This window comes from Oncorhynchus kisutch, unplaced genomic scaffold, assembly GCF_002021735.2.
Source record: "Oncorhynchus kisutch isolate 150728-3 unplaced genomic scaffold, Okis_V2 scaffold719, whole genome shotgun sequence".
Lineage (NCBI taxonomy): Eukaryota > Metazoa > Chordata > Actinopteri > Salmoniformes > Salmonidae > Oncorhynchus > Oncorhynchus kisutch.
In genome coordinates this window covers 105,001-120,111 of record NW_022262664.1, presented here as the reverse complement: position 1 = coordinate 120,111, position 15,111 = coordinate 105,001, and the positions used below count along the sequence as shown (strand labels likewise).

The 15,111-nt window shown below is 45.8% G+C and overlaps 1 long non-coding RNA gene across 1 annotated transcript in view; it reads left to right on the top strand.

Moving 5' to 3' along the window:
• The first annotated feature begins 2,107 nt into the window (after positions 1-2,107).
• Positions 2,108-15,111, top strand: part of LOC116361500 (uncharacterized) — a 16,498-nt gene continuing 3,494 nt past the window's right edge. The window contains exon 1 of the long non-coding RNA XR_004207628.1: positions 2,108-3,449. This is a non-coding gene — a long non-coding RNA (uncharacterized LOC116361500). The remainder of the gene's footprint in view (positions 3,450-15,111) is intronic.

Here is a 15,111-nt window from a genome sequence, read left to right as displayed (position 1 = left end):
GTGAATACTTTAGCCCCCATATCAGTGTGAATACTACAGCCTCCATATCAGAGTGAATACTTTAGCCCCCATATCAGTGTGAATACTAGAGCCCCCATATCAGAGTGAATACTATAGCCCCCATATCAGTGTGAATACTACAGCCCCTATATCAGAGTGAATACTGCAGCCCCCATATCAGTGTGAATACTACAGCCCCCATATCAGAGTGAATACTATAGCCCCCATATCAGAGTGAATACTACAGCCCCCATATCAGAGTGAATACTGCAGCCCCCATATCAGTGTGAATACTAGAGCCCCCATATCAGAGTGAATACTACAGCCCCCATATCAGTGTGAATACTATAGCCCCATATCAGAGTGAATACTATAGCCCCCATATCAGAGTGAATACTACAGCCCCCATATCAGTGTGAATACTGCAGTCCCCATATCAGTGTGAATACTGCAGCCCCCATATCAGAGTGAATACTACAGCCCCCATATCAGAGTGAATACTTTAGCCCCCATATCAGAGTGAATACTGCAGTCCCCATATCAGAGTGAATACTACAGCCCCCATATCAGTGTGAATACTACAGCCCCCATATCAGTGTGAATACTAGAGCCCCCATATCAGAGTGAATACTAGAGCCCCCATATCAGAGTGAATACTACAGCCCCCATATCAGTGTGAATACTACAGCCCCCATATCAGAGTGAATACTACAGCCCCTATATCAGAGTGAATACTACAGCCCCCATATCAGAGTGAATACTACAGCCCCCATATCAGTGTGAATACTACAGCCCCCATATCAGAGTGAATACTACAGCCCCCATATCAGAGTGAATACTACAGCCCCTATATCAGAGTGAATACTTTAGCCCCATATCAGAGTGAATACTACAGCCCCCATATCAGTGTGAATACTACAGCCCCCATATCAGTGTGAATACTACAGCCCCCATATCAGTGTGAATACTACAGCCCCCATATCAGTGTGAATACTACAGCCCCCATATCAGTGTGAATACTACAGCCCCTATATCAGAGTGAATACTTTAGCCCCCATATCAGAGTGAATACTACAGCCTATGTTTAACATTATACAAGGAGGGGTGTGTTCAGGCTGTATTAGTGAACGAGGGGTGTGTTCAGTCTGTATAAGTGAAGGAAGGGTGTGTTCAGGCTGTATAAGTGAAGGAAGGGTGTGTTCAGGCTGTATAAGTGAAGGAGGGGTGTGTTCAGGCTGTATAAGTGAAGGAGGGGTGTGTTCAGTCTGTATAAGTGAAGGAAGGGTGTGTTCAGTCTGTTTAAGTGAAGGAAGGGTGTGTTCAGTCTGTATAAGTGAAGGAGGGGTGTGTTCAGTCTGTATAAGTGAAGGAAGGGTGTGTTCAGTTTGTATAAGTGAAGGAAGGGTGTGTTCAGTCTGTATAAGTGAAGGAGGGGTGTGTTCAGTCTGTATAAGTGAAGGAAGGGTGTGTTCAGTCTGTATAAGTGGAGGAAGGGTGTGTTCAGGCTGTATAAGTGAAGGAGGGGTGTGTTCAGTCTGTATAAGTGAAGGAAGGGTGTGTTCAGTCTGTTTAAGTGGAGGAAGGGTGTGTTCAGTCTGTATAAGTGAAGGAGGGGTGTGTTCAGTCTGTATAAGTGAAGGAAGGGTGTGTTCAGTCTGTTTAAGTGGAGGAAGGGTGTGTTCAGTCTGTATAAGTGAAGGAGGGGTGTGTTCAGTCTGTATAAGTGAAGGAGGGGTGTGTTCAGTCTGTATAAGTGAAGGAAGGGTGTGTTCAGTCTGTATAAGTGAAGGAAAGGTGTGTTCAGTCTGTTTAAGTGAAGGAGGGGTGTGTTCAGTCTGTTTAAGTGAAGGAGGGGTGTGTTCAGTCTGTATAAGTGGAGGAGGGGTGTGTTCAGTCTGTATAAGTGAAGGAGGGGTGTGTTCAGTCTGTATAAGTGGAGGAGGGGTGTGTTCAGTCTGTATAAGTGAAGGAGGGGTGTGTTCAGTCTGTATAAGTGAAGGAGGGGTGTGTTCAGTCTGTATAAGTGAAGGAAGGGTGTGTTCAGTCTGTATAAGTGGAGGAGGGGTGTGTTCAGTCTGTTTAAGTGGAGGTGTGTACTTTGCTTCAGGATGTTGTGGAGCCTCCAGGATCAAGCCGGAGGAGTGGCTGTTCTCTCCCTCTCACAGCGTTAACACACACATGTATGTTCTGGCCTTAACACAGACTACTCTACTAACTACCGGTCTAAAACACACCTGGATCAGACTACTAACTACCGGTCTAAAACACACCTGGATCAGACTACTCTACTATCTACTGGTCTAAAACACACCTGGATCAGACTACTAACTACCGGTCTAAAACACACCTGGATCAGACTACTCTACTAACTACTGGTCTAAAACACACCTGGATCAGACTACTCTACTAACTACCGGTCTAAAACACACCTGGATCAGACTACTAACTACTGGTCTAAAACACACCTGGATCAGACCTGGATCAGACTACTAACTACCGGTCTAAAACACACCTGGATCAGACTACTCTACTATCTACCGGTCTAAAACACACCTGGATCAGACTACTCTACTAACTACCGGTCTAAAACACACCTTTATCAGACTACTCTACTTCTACACCTGCATTGCTTGCTGTTTGGGGTTTTAGGCTGGGTTTCTGTACAGCACTTTGAGATATCAGCTGATGTACGAAGGGCTATATAAATAAATTTGATTTGATTTGATTTGATTTGATTTGATTTACTCTACTAACTACTGGTCTAAAACACACCTGGATCAGACTACTCTACTAACTACCGGTCTAAAACACACCTGGATCAGACTACTCTACTAACTACTGGTCTAAAACACACCTGGATCAGACTACTAACTACTGGTCTAAAACACACCTGGATCAGACTACTCTACTAAGTACTGGTCTAAAACACACCTGGATCAGACTACTTTACTAACTACCTGTCTAAAACACACCTGGATCAGACTACTAACTACTGGTCTAAAACACCCCTGGATCAGACTACTTTACTAACTACCGGTCTAAAACACCCCTGGAACAGACTACTCTACTAACTACTGGTCTAAAACACACCTGGATCAGACTACTAACTACTGGTCTAAAACACACCTGGATCAGACTACTAACTACTGGTCTAAAACACACCTGGATCAGACTACTCTACTAACTACCGGTCTAAAACACACCTGGATCAGACTACTCTACTAACTACCGGTCTAAAACACCCCTGGATCAGACTACTCTACTAACTATCGGTCTAAAACATACCTGGATCAGACTACTCTACTAACTACTGGTCTAAAACACACCTGGATCAGACTACTAACTACTTGTTTAAAACACATCTGGATCAGACTACTAACTATTGGTCTAAAACACACCTGGATCAGACTACTCTACTAACTACTGGATCAGACTCATTTCCACAGCAAGTAAGATTATAATTAACTGTCTCTCTCTGTCCCTCGCACGTAACATCTCTCATTTAAGGGCGTTATTGTTATGGGAAGCATATGTAAACATTGCCAAAGCAAGTGAAGTAGCCTCTATCTCTGTCTCATTTAAGGGCGTTATTGTTATGGAAGCATATGTAAACATTGCCAAAGCAAGTGAAGTAACCTCTATCTCTGTCTCACACACACTGGAATAGGAATATCCAGGTGAACAGAAGATAAGAGCAGTCATAGATAAAGTCATAAACCAACCTGGTTTATTAGTAGCAGTTTCTAGGAATGGGGGGGTTAAGGGGGGACCAAGAACCATTCACGCGAAATCAGCATATTGTATCACAAATAGCGTTCGAAAATTGGTTTAAACTACGATGCGTTGTATTGAATAACTGTTTCAACTGTTCATCAATACATCTGCCCTAATCTTTTCAAATAAATCCATTTGAAAATTAAGATGAGGAAAATATTGAAGTTAGATACCCGTTCAGCGGTTAGATACCCGTTCAGCGGTTAGATACCCATTCAGTGGTTAGATACCCGTCCAGCGGTTAGATACCCGCTCGGCGGTTAGATACCCATTCAGTGGTTAGATACCCGTTCAGTGGTTAGATACCCATTCAGTAGTTAGATATCCATTCAGTGGTTAGATACCCCTTCAGTGGTTAGATACCCGTTCAGTGGTTAGATACCCATTCAGTGGTTAGATACCCATTCAGTGGTTAGATACCGGTTCAGCGGTTAGATACCCATTCAGTGGTTAGATACCCATTCAGTGGTTAGATACCCATTCAGTGGTTAGATACCCATTCAGTGGTTAGATACCCATTCAGTGGTTAGATACCGGTTCAGCGGTTAGATACCCGTTCAGTGGTTAGATACCCGTTCAGTGGTTAGACACCCGTCCAGCGGTTAGATACCCATTCAGTGGTTAGATACCCATTCAGTGGTTAGATACCCATTCAGTGGTTAGATACCCATTCAGTGGTTAGATACCCATTCAGCGGTTAGATACCCGCTCAGCGGTTAGATACCCATTCAGTGGACAGATATCCATTCAGTGGTTCCATTCAGTGGTTAGATACCCATTCAGTGGTTAGATACCCATTCAGTGGTTAGATACCCATTCAGTTGTTAGATACCCATTCAGTGGTTAGATACCCATTCAGTGGTTAGATACCCATTCAGCGGTTAGATACCCGCTCAGCGGTTAGATACCCATTCAGTGGACAGATATCCATTCAGTGGTTCCATTCAGTGGTTAGATACCCATTCAGTGGTTAGATACCCATTCAGTGGTTAGATACCCATTCAGTGGTTAGATACCCGTTCAGCGGTTAGATACCCATTCAGTGGTTAGATACCCCTTCAGTGGTTAGATACCGGTTCAGCGGTTAGATACCCATTCAGTGGTTAGATACCCATTCAGTGGTTAGATACCCATTCAGTGGTTAGATACCCATTCAGTGGTTAGATACCCATTCAGTGGTTAGATACCCATTCAGTGGTTAGATACCCATTCAGTGGTTAGATACCCATTCAGTGGTTAGATACCGGTTCAGCGGTTAGATACCCGTTCAGTGGTTAGATACCCGTTCAGTGGTTAGATACCCGTCCAGCGGTTAGATACCCATTCAGTGGTTAGATACCCATTCAGTGGTTAGATACCCATTCAGTGGTTAGATACCCATTCAGCGGTTAGATACCCGCTCAGCGGTTAGATACCCATTCAGTGGACAGATATCCATTCAGTGGTTCCATTCAGTGGTTAGATACCCATTCAGTGGTTAGATACCCATTCAGTGGTTAGATACCCATTCAGTGGTTAGATACCCATTCAGTGGTTAGATACCCGTTCAGCGGTTAGATACCCCTTCAGTGGTTAGATACCCATTCAGTGGTTAGATACCCATTCAGTGGTTAGATACCCATTCAGTGGTTAGATACCCATTCAGTGGTTAGATACCCATTCAGTGGTTAGATACCCATTCAGTGGTTAGATACCCATTCAGTGGTTAGATACCCATTCAGTGGTTAGATACCCATTCAGCGGTTAGATACCCATTCAGTGGTTAGATACCCATTCAGCGGTTAGATACCCGCTCAGCGGTTAGATACCCATTCAGTGGTTAGATACCCATTCAGTGGTTAGATACCCATTCAGTGGTTAGATACCCATTCAGTGGTTAGATACCCATTCAGCGGTTAGATACCCATTCAGTGGTTAGATACCCATTCAGCGGTTAGATACCCGCTCAGCGGTTAGATACCCATTCAGTGGTTAGATACCCATTCAGTGGTTAGATACCCATTCAGTGGTTAGTCAGTGGTTAGATACCCAGTCAGTGGTTAGATACCCATTCAGTGGTTAGATACCCATTCAGTGGTTAGATACCCATTCAGTGGTTAGTCAGTGGTTAGATACCCAGTCAGTGGTTAGATACCCATTCAGTGGTTAGATACCCATTCAGTGGTTAGATACCCATTCAGTGGTTAGTCAGTGGTTAGATACCCATTCAGCGGTTAGATACCCGCTCAGCGGTTAGATACCCGCTCAGCGGTTAGATACCCATTCAGTGGTTAGATACCCATTCAATGGTTAGTCAGTGGTTAGATACCCATTCAGTGGTTAGATACCCATTCAGTGGTTAGATACCCATTCAGTGGTTAGATACCCATTCAGCGGTTAGATACCCATTCAGTGGTTAGATACCCATTCAGTGGTTAGATACCCATTCAGTGGTTAGATAACCCTTCAGTGGTTAGATACCCATTCAGTGGTTAGATACCCATTCAGTGGTTAGATACCCATTCAGTGGTTAGATATCCATTCAGTGGTTAGATACCCATTCAGTGGTTAGATACCCATTCAGTGGTTAGATACCCATTCAGTGGTTAGATACCCATTCAGTGGTTAGATACCCATTCAGTGGTTAGATACCCATTCAGTGGTTAGATACCCATTCAGCGGTTAGATACCCGCTCAGCGGTTAGATACCCATTCAGTGGTTAGATACCCCTTCAGTGGTTAGATACCCATTCAGTGGTTAGTCAGTGGTTAGATACCCAGTCAGTGGTTAGATACCCATTCAGTGGTTAAATACCCATTCAGTGGTTAGATACCCATTCAGCGGTTAGATACCCGCTCAGCGGTTAGATACCCATTCAGTGGTTAGATACCCATTCAATGGTTAGTCAGTGGTTAGATACCCATTCAGTGGTTAGATACCCATTCAGTGGTTAGATACCCATTCAGTGGTTAGATACCCATTCAGCGGTTAGATACCTGCTCAGCGGTTAGATACCCATTCAGTGGTTCCATTCAGTGGTTAGATACCCATTCAGTGGTTAGATACCCATTCAGTGGTTCCATTCAGTGGTTAGATACCCATTCAGTGGTTCCATTCAGTGGTTAGATACCCATTCAGTGGTTAGATACCCATTCAGTGGTTAGATACCTGCTCAGCGGTTAGATACCTGCTCAGCGGTTAGATACCCATTCAGCGGTTAGATACCTGCTCAGCGGTTAGATACCTGCTCAGCGGTTAGATACCTGCTCAGCGGTTAGATACCTGCTCAGCGGTTAGATACCTGCTCAGCGGTTAGATACCTGCTCAGCGGTTAGATACCTGCTCAGCGGTTAGATACCTGCTCAGCGGTTAGATACCTGCTCAGCGGTTAGATACCCATTCAGCGGTTAGATACCTGCTCAGCGGTTAGATACCTGCTCAGCGGTTAGATACCCATTCAGCGGTTAGATACCTGCTCAGCGGTTAGATACCTGCTCAGCGGTTAGATACCTGCTCAGCGGTTAGATACCCATTCAGCGGTTAGATACCTGCTCAGCGGTTAGATACCCATTCAGCGGTTAGATACCTGCTCAGCGGTTAGATACCCATTCAGTGGTTCCATTCAGTGGTTAGATACCCATTCAGTGGTTAGATACCCATTCAGTGGTTAGATACCCGTTCAGCGGTTAGATACCCAATCAATGGTTAGATACCCATTCAGTGGTTAGATACCCATTCAGTGGTTAGATACCCATTCAGTGGTTAGATACCCATTCAGTGGTTAGATACCCATTCAGTGGTTAGATACCCATTCAGTGGTTAGGTACTCGTTCAGCGGTTAGATACCCATTCAGCGGTTAGATACCCATTCAGTGGTTAGATACCCATTCAGTGGTTAGATACTCATTCAGTGGTTAGATACCCATTCAGCGGTTAGATATAGGAATTTAATGAAAGTTGACCACAGTACAGTAGATCAGGGGTTATAGTGGATATACACTGGGTGGGTTACATGACAATTGTATCTCAACCACATTACAGTAGATAGAGGGGTTATAGTGGATATACACTGGGTGGACAAAACTTTAGGAACAACTTCCTAATATTTAGTTTTGTCCTCAGAAAGTGTTCCACAGAGATTGCTGCGCATGTTGACTCCAAAGCGGGTGGGAAAACCCAGCAGAGGGAAGGTTCATGTCTTGATCAGAGGAAGGTGGTCAGGGAGAAGGACAGTTGATGTCTTGATCAGAGGAAGGTGGTCAGGGAGATGGAGAGGGACAGTTGATGTCTTGATCAGAGGAAGGCGGTCAGGGAGATGGAGAGGGACAGTTGATGTCTTGATCAGAGGAAGGCGGTCAGGGAGATGGAGAGAGACAGTTGATGTCTTGATCAGAGGAAGGCGGTCAGGGAGATGGAGAGGGATAGTTGATGTCTTGATCAGAGGAAGTCGGTCAGGGAGATGGAGAGGGACAGTTGATGTCTTGATCAGAGGAAGGCAGTCAGGGAGATGGAGAGGGACAGTTGATGTCTTGATCAGAGGAAGTCAGTCAGGGAGATGGAGAGGGACAGTTGATGTCTTGATCAGAGGAAGGCAGTCAGGGAGATGGAGAGGGACAGTTGATGTCTTGATCAGAGGAAGGCGGTCAGGGAGATGGAGAGGGACAGTTGATGTCTTGATCAGAGGAAGGCGGTCAGGGAGATGGAGAGGGACAGACAGAACAGCTACCTAAGACGAGAGGTGGTGGTCTGTGTCTATTTGTCAACAACAGCTGGTGCGCAATCTAGTAAGGAAGTCTCAAGGATTTGAGGTAGAGTACCTCATGATAAGTTGTGGACCACACTATCTACCAAGAGAGTTTTCATCTATATTTTCGTAGCCGTCTATTTACCACCACAAACCGAAGCTGGCACTAAGACCGCATTCAGCCAGCTGTTTAAGGTCATAAGCAAAGAAGAACATGCTCATCCAGAAGCGGCGCTCCTAGTGGCCGGGGACTTTAATGCAGGAAAACTTAAATCCGTTTGACCTAATTTCTACCAGCATGTCACGTGCAACCAGAGAAAAAATAACTCTAGACCACCTTTACTCCACACACAGCGATGCATATAAAGCTCTCCCTCGCCCTCCATTTGGCAAATCTGACCATAATTCTATCCTCCTGATTCCTGCTTACAAGCAAAAACTAAAGCAGGAAGTACCAGTGACTCGCTCAATACAGAAATGGTCAGATGACACAGATGCTAAGCTACAGGACTGTTTTGCTAGCAAACTGGCTTCATCAATATTTTATTTTATTTATTTACCTTTATTTAACCAGGTAGGCAAGTTGAGAACAAGTTCTCATTTACAATTGCGACCTGGCCAAGATAAAGCAAAGCAGTTCGACAGATAAAACGACACAGAGTTACACATGGAGTAAAAACAAACATACAGTCAATAATGCAGTATAAACAAGTCTATATACAATGTGAGCAAATGAGGTGAGAAGGGAGGTAAAGGCAAAAAAGGCCATGATGGCAAAGTAAATACAATATAGCAAGTAAAATACTGGAATGGTAGTTTTGCAATGGAAGAATGTGCAAAGTAGAAATAAAAAAATAATGGGGTGCAAAGGAGCAAAATAAATAAATAAATTAAAATTAAATACAGTTGGGAAAGAGGTAGTTGTTTGGGCTAAATTATAGGTGGGCTATGTACAGGTGCAGTAATCTGTGAGCTGCTCTGACAGTTGGTGCTTAAAGCTAGTGAGGGAGATAAGTGTTTCCAGTTTCAGAGATTTTTGTAGTTCGTTCCAGTCATTGGCAGCAGAGAACTGGAAGGAGAGGCGGCCAAAGAAAGAATTGGTTTTGGGGGTGACTAGAGAGATATACCTGCTGGAGCGTGTGCTACAGGTGGGAGATGCTATGGTGACCAGCGAGCTGAGATAAGGGGGGACTTTACCTAGCAGGGTCTTGTAGATGACATGGAGCCAGTGGGTTTGGCGACGAGTATGAAGCGAGGGCCAGCCAACAAGAGCGTACAGGTCGCAATGGTGGGTAGTATGGGTAGGATGGTCAGTTTTACAAGGGTATGTTTGGCAGCATGAGTGAAGGATGCTTTGTTGCGAAATAGGAAGCCAATTCTAGATTTAACTTTGGATTGGAGATGTTTGATATGGGTCTGGAAGGAGAGTTTACAGTCTAACCAGACACCTAAGTATTTGTAGTTGTCCACGTATTCTAAGTCAGAGCCGTCCAGAGTAGTGATGTTGGACAGGCGGGTAGGTGCAGGTAGCGATCGGTTGAAGAGCATGCATTTAGTTTTACTTGTATTTAAGAGCAATTGGAGGCCACGGAAGGAGAGTTGTATGGCATTGAAGCTTGCCTGGAGGGTTGTTAACACAGTGTCCAAAGAAGGGCCGGAAGTATACAGAATGGTGTCGTCTGCGTAGAGGTGGATCAGGGACTCACCAGCAGCAAGAGCGACCTCATTGATGTATACAGAGAAGAGAGTCGGTCCAAGAATTGAACCCTGTGGCACCCCCATAGAGACTGCCAGAGGTCCGGACAGCAGACCCTCCGATTTGACACACTGAACTCTATCAGAGAAGTAGTTGGTGAACCAGGCGAGGCAATCATTTGAGAAACCAAGGCTGTCGAGTCTGCCGATGAGGATATGGTGATTGACAGAGTCGAAAGCCTTGGCCAGATCAATGAATACGGCTGCACAGTAATCTTTCTTATCGATGGCGGTTAAGATATCGTTTAGGACCTTGAGCGTGGCTGAGGTGCACCCATGACCAGCTCTGAAACCGGATTGCATAGCAGAGAAGGTATGGTGAGATTCGAAATGGTCGGTAATCTGTTGGTTGACTTGGCTTTCGAAGACCTTAGAAAGGCACGGTAGGATAGATATAGGTCTGTAGCAGTTTGGGTCAAGAGTGTCCCCCCCTTTGAAGAGGGGGATGACCGCAGCTGCTTTCCATTCTTTGGGAATCTCAGACGACACGAAAGAGAGGTTGAACAGGCTAGTGATAGGGGTGGCAACAATTTCGGCAGATAATTTTAGAAAGAACGGGTCCAGATTGTCTAGCCCGGCTGATTTGTAGGGGTCCAGATTTTGCAGCTCTTTCAGAACATCAGCTGAATGGATTTGGGAGAAGGAGAAATGGGGAAGGCTTGGGCGAGTTGCTGTTGGGGGTGCAGTGCTGTTGTCCGGGGTAGGAGTAGCCAGGTGGAAAGCATGGCCAGCCGTAGAAAAATGCTTATTGAAATTCTCAATTATGGTGGATTTATCAGTGGTGACAGTGTTTCCTATCTTCAGTGCAGTGGGCAGCTGGGAGGAGGTGTTCTTATTCTCCATGGACTTTACAGTGTCCCAGAACTTGTTTGAGTTAGTGCATCGATGACGTCGTCCACACAGTGACCGTATGTACATATCCCAACCAGAAGCCATGAATTACAGGACACATCCGCACTGAGTTAAAGGCTACCGCTTTCAAGGAGCGGGACACAACTTTGGACATTTATAAAAAATCCCACTATGCCCTCTGACGAACCATCAAACAGGCAAGGCGTAAATCCAGGACTAAGATTGAATCCTACTACACCGGCTCTGATTGACTATAGCTCAGCGTTTAATGCCATAGTGCCCTCAAAGCTCATCACTAAGCTAAGGACCCTGAGACCCAATACCTCCCTCTGCAATGGATCCTGGACTTTCTGATGGGCCACCTCCAGGTGGTAAGGGTAGGCAACAACACATCTGTCACGCTGATCCTCAACACGGGGGCCCCAGAGGGGAGCGTGCTTAGTCCCCTCCTATAAACCCTGTTCACCCACGACTCCTTGGTGTCCACATCACCAACAAACTATTATGGTCCAAACACACCAAGATAGTTGTGAAGAGGGCACGACAACACCTTTTCCCCCTCAGGAGACTGAAAAGATTTGGCATGGGTTCTCAGATCCTCAAAAGGATACAGCTGTACCATCGAGAGCATCCTGGTTGCATCACTGCCTGGTACAGTATGGCAACCGCTCAGCATCTGACCGCAGGGCGCTACAGAGGGTAGTGCATACGGTCCAGTACATTACTGGGGCCAAGCTTCCTTCCATCCAGGACCTCTATACAAGGCAATGTCAGAGGAAGGCCCTAAATATTGTCAAAGACTCCAGCCACCCAAGTCATAGACTGTTCTCTCTGCTACCACTCGGGAAGTGGTACTGGAGTGCCAAGTCTGGGTCCAAAATGCTCCTTAGGACCCACGTACAGGTATTCGGACACAGCCAATGTCTCCATAAAGGGATAAAATATGTTTGATATGGTATTGGTACCAACTAGTGGTCATCAACAGTACTACACCCTCAGAGAGATACAGGGTATTGGTACCACCTAGTGGGCATCAACTGTACGACAACCACCCTCAGAGAGATACAGGGTATTGGTACCACCTAGTGGCCATCAAAAGTATTGTAGCCATCCTCAGAGAGATACAGGGTATTGGACCACCTAGTGGGCATCAACAGTACTACACCCCCAGAGAGATTCAGGGTATTGGTACCACCTAGTGATCATCAACAGTACTACAGCCTCAGAGAGATACAGGGTATTGGTACCACCTAGTGGCCATCAAAAGTATTACAGCCATCCTCAGAGAGATACAGGGTATTTATTATTTGTTATTTTTTTATTTCACCTTTATTTAACCAGGTAGGCTAGTTGAGAACAAGTTCTCATTTGCAACTGCGACCTGGCTAAGATAAAGCATAGCAGTGTGAACAGACAACACAGAGTTACACATGGATTAAACAATTAACAAGTCAATAACACAGTAGAAAAGAGAGAGTCTATATACATTGTGTGCAAAAGGCATGAGGAGGTAGGCAAATAATTACAATTTTGCAGATTAACACTGGAGTGATAAATGATCAGATGGTCATGTACAGGTAGAGATATTGGTGTGCAAAAGAGCAGAAAAGTAAATAAATAAAAACAGTATGGGGATGAGGTAGGTAAAATTGGGTGGGCTATTTACCGATAGACTATGTACAGCTGCAGCGATCGGTTAGCTGCTCAGATAGCAGATGTTTGAAATTGGTGAGGGAGATAAAAGTCTCCAACTTCAGTCACAGGCAGCAGAGAACTGGAACGAAAGGCGGCCAAATGAGGTGTTGGCTTTAGGGATGATCAGTGAGATACACCTGCTGGAGCGCGTGCTACGGGTGGGTGTTGCCATCGTGACCAGTGAACTGAGATAAGGCGGAGCTTTACCTAGCATGGACTTGTAGATGACCTGGAGCCAGTGGGTCTGGCGACGAATTTGTAGTGAGGGCCAGCCGACTAGAGCATACAGGTCGCAGTGGTGGGTGGTTTAAGGTGCTTTAGTAACAAAACGGATGGCACTGTGATAAACTGCATCCAGTTTGCTGAGTAGAATGTTGCAAGCTATTTTGTAGATGACATTGCCGAAGTCGAGGATCGGTAGGATAGTCAGTTTTACTAGGGTAAGTTTGGCGGCGTGAGTGAAGGAGGCTTTGTTGCGGAATAGAAAGCCGACTCTAGATTTGATTTTAGATTGGAGATTTGATATGAGTCCGGAAGGAGAGTTTACAGTCTAGCCAGACACCTAGGTACTTATAGATGTCCACATATTCTAGGTCGAAACCATCCAGGGTGGTGATGCTAGTCGGGCGTGCGGGTGCAGGCAGCGAACGGTTGAAAAGCATGCATTTGGTTTTACTAGCGTTTAAGAGCAGTTGGAGGCCACGGAAGGAGTGTTGTATGGCATTGAAGCTCATTTGGAGGTTAGATAGCACAGTGTCCAAGGACGGGCCGGAAGTATACAGAATGGTGTCGTCTGCGTAGAGGTGGATCAGGGAACCGCCCGCAGCAAGAGCAACATCATTGATATATACAGAGAAAAGAGTCTGCCCGAGAATTGAACCCTGTGGCACCCCCATAGAGACTGCCAGAGGACCGGACAGCATGCCCTCCGATTTGACACACTGAACTCTGTCTGCAAAGTAGTTGGTGAACCAGGCAAGGCAGTCATCAGAAAAACCGAGGCTACTGAGTCTGCCGATAAGAATATGGTGATTGACAGAGTCGAAAGCCTTGGCAAGGTCGATGAAGACGGCTGCACAGTACTGTCTTTTATCGATGGCGGTTATGATATCGTTTAGTACCTTGAGCGTGGCTGAGGTGCACCCGTGACCGGCTCGGAAACCAGATTGCACAGCGGAGAAGGTACGGTGGGATTCGAGATGGTCAGTGACCTGTTTGTTGACTTGGCTTTCGAAGACCTTAGATAGGCAGGATGGATATAGGTCTGTAACAGTTTGGGTCCAGGGTGTCTCCCCCTTTGAAGAGGGGGATGACCGCGGCAGCTTTCCAATCCTTGGGGATCTCAGACGATATGAAAGAGAGGTTGAACAGGCTGGTAATAGGGGTTGCGACAATGGCAGCGGATAGTTTCAGAAATAGAGGGTCCAGATTGTCAAGCCCAGCTGATTTGTACGGGTCCAGGTTTTGCAGCTCTTTCAGAACATCTGCTATCTGGATTTGAGTAAAGGAGAACCTGGAGAGGCTTGGGCGAGTAGCTGCGGGGGGGGGGGCGGAGCTGTTGGCCGAGGTTGGAGTAGCCAGGAGGAAGGCATGGCCAGCCGTTGAGAAATGCTTGTTGAAGTTTTCGATAATCATGGATTTATCGTTGGTGACCGTGTTACCTAGCCTCAGTGCAGTGGGCAGCTGGGAGGAGGTGCTGTTGTTCTCCATGGACTTCACAGTGTCCCAGAACTTTTTGGAGTTAGAGCTACAGGATGCAAATTTCTGCCTGAAGTAGCTGGCCTTTGCTTTCCTGACTGACTGCGTGTATTGGTTCCTGACTTCCCTGAACAGTTGCATATCGCGGGGACTATTCGATGCTATTGCAGTCCGCCACAGGATATTTTTGTGCAGGTCGAGGGCATTCAGGTCTGGAGTGAACCAAGGGCATTATCTGTTCTTAGTTCTGCATTTTTTGAACAGAGCATGCTTATCTAAAATGGTGAGGAAGTTACTTTTAAAGAATGACCAGGCATCCTCAACTGACGGGATGAGGTCAATATCCTTCCAGGATACCCGGGCCAGGTCGATTAGAAAGGCCTGCTCACAGAAGTGTTTTAGGGAGCGTTTGACAGTGATGAGGGGTGATCGTTTGACTGCGGATCCGTAGCGGATACAGGCAATGAGGCAGTGATCCTGGTTGTAGACAGCGGAGGTGTATTTGGAGGGCCAGTTGGTCAGGATGACGTCTATGACATCTATGATGTCTATTGGTACCACCTAGTGGGCATCAACAGTACTACACCCCCAGAGAGATACAGGGTATTGGTAC